The sequence below is a fragment of the Lactuca sativa genome, chromosome 5, assembly GCF_002870075.4.
Source record: "Lactuca sativa cultivar Salinas chromosome 5, Lsat_Salinas_v11, whole genome shotgun sequence".
Taxonomy (NCBI): domain Eukaryota; kingdom Viridiplantae; phylum Streptophyta; class Magnoliopsida; order Asterales; family Asteraceae; genus Lactuca; species Lactuca sativa.
In genome coordinates, this window is record NC_056627.2 from 141245236 (window position 1) to 141247081 (window position 1846).

Here is a 1846-nt window from a genome sequence, read left to right on the forward strand (position 1 = left end):
TGGAATTTTAATTCTTGTTTGTTTCTTATCTTCTGAATATGATTCTGGGATTAGTGTGAATCTTTTAGTGTTCTAAAATACTCCTATAGTATTTGAACTTTATGTTTGGCTCTAGCATTCCTAGTTGGTAAGTTTCAGACCTGCTGCACACCGCTATCACTCCCAAGCACATGTTCATCGCATCTCGAATAAATGTAGTTGATCAGGTTACATTTATTCTAGCTTACGATTACATAACTGCCCAGGTTTGACGGTAATGTTCAACATCCGAAGAATTTTATTCTTGTTGTTCTTGTGATACTTGTGTTCGAGTGTTTAGATTTTGGATGTTATTATACTTTGGTAAAATATGGTTATATTTTAAAGTATAATTCTTGGTCAGAGTGTTTTATCCCATTGTATTTATAGGCTGTATATCTTTTATGAATTGATATACTTAGCTCACTATAAACAATGCTCTGATACCAATCTGCACACCCCAAAACCGGAACGGCGGAAACGTTCTGGGGTGGATGACGTCATGTCAAGTATCACAACACATGCATTATAGTAATCAAAGTACAACAAAACATTGCATTAATAGTAATAATTTTACATTGTTACATTACAAGGTATCAAAGTAATACAAGCAAATATAATAAGCCCAGCATGGTACTAAGCTATCTTCATCAACAGCTCCGGGGATGTACCTGTCTAATGCTGACCTGAGAATACAAGTTATTTGAAAAGCGAGTATCAGCATTTTTACAAATGCTGGTGAGTTCATAAGTATTTAGTGACATTTATTCAAATAACTTTATAAACTAGTAGTTTAAGAATTTACAGTGTATTAGAGTTCTTTCCAGAAAATCCTATATTTTCTTTATTAAAAGCAGCCTTCTACCAAGACTGGACGGAGTTATGTGGTAAAAGTAGTTTTCCCTTAATTGCTATCATTATCAAAATACTGAATTTGATTATTAAAGAAAGCAAGAGAAAGCAGGGAAGTAACATATGCCTCAGTAGTGAGGACTGCTGACTAAGGCATAGGAATCATAGACTCCAGGAGAGTATCGAATGAACGACACGCCTGGCTCAGTCTACCAAAAGGAGACACAGACCCCAGAAGGTACCAAATGAAAGGTACAGCTGGTAAGGTCTAAAAACAGTGAATACAGACCACAGACAATATCAAATGAAAGACACATCTTGCAAGGTCAAAATAGAGAATACAGACCGCAGGCAGTATCAAATGAAAGACACATCTTGCAAGGTCAAAACAGAGAATACAGACCGCAAACAGTATCAAATGAAAGATACGTCTTGCAAGGTCAAAACAGTGTGACTCTGAAAATGAGTTACCAGCATACAGTGTAAATTGCCGGTGAAATACCATTACCTTAAGGCCATGAATTATAAGGTAACCTGGGATACTCGTAACCATACTGACTAGAGTACCTGACGCCCTACAAGCGTCTATGACATTTGTCACCCGTTGGTTTGGTAGGCCGGGACTGTAGCTAGCAGTCTGGGTGCGTGGGTGTCAATCTCGTATAGATCTATACACACAATGTCCACTATCCCTACAGGAGACTCTGGTTACCAACTAGACGACAGAGAAGGCCGTGTCCCGAAGATGCATCCCAAATAGTGGGTAGTGTGTTTCTAGTGGGTAGTGGGTTTCTAATGTAAGTGCTGAACTAGAGGTAGAGACTCATAACTAAACTGACTAGAACATACCTGTACGCCTATACTCATATACATAATATACAACTAATGAACCAAATGACCTTCGGACGGCCATCCGATCCCACCAGACCACATCTCAACGAAGAAAAGGAAATAGGGCGGACGAACCTTCCTAAGT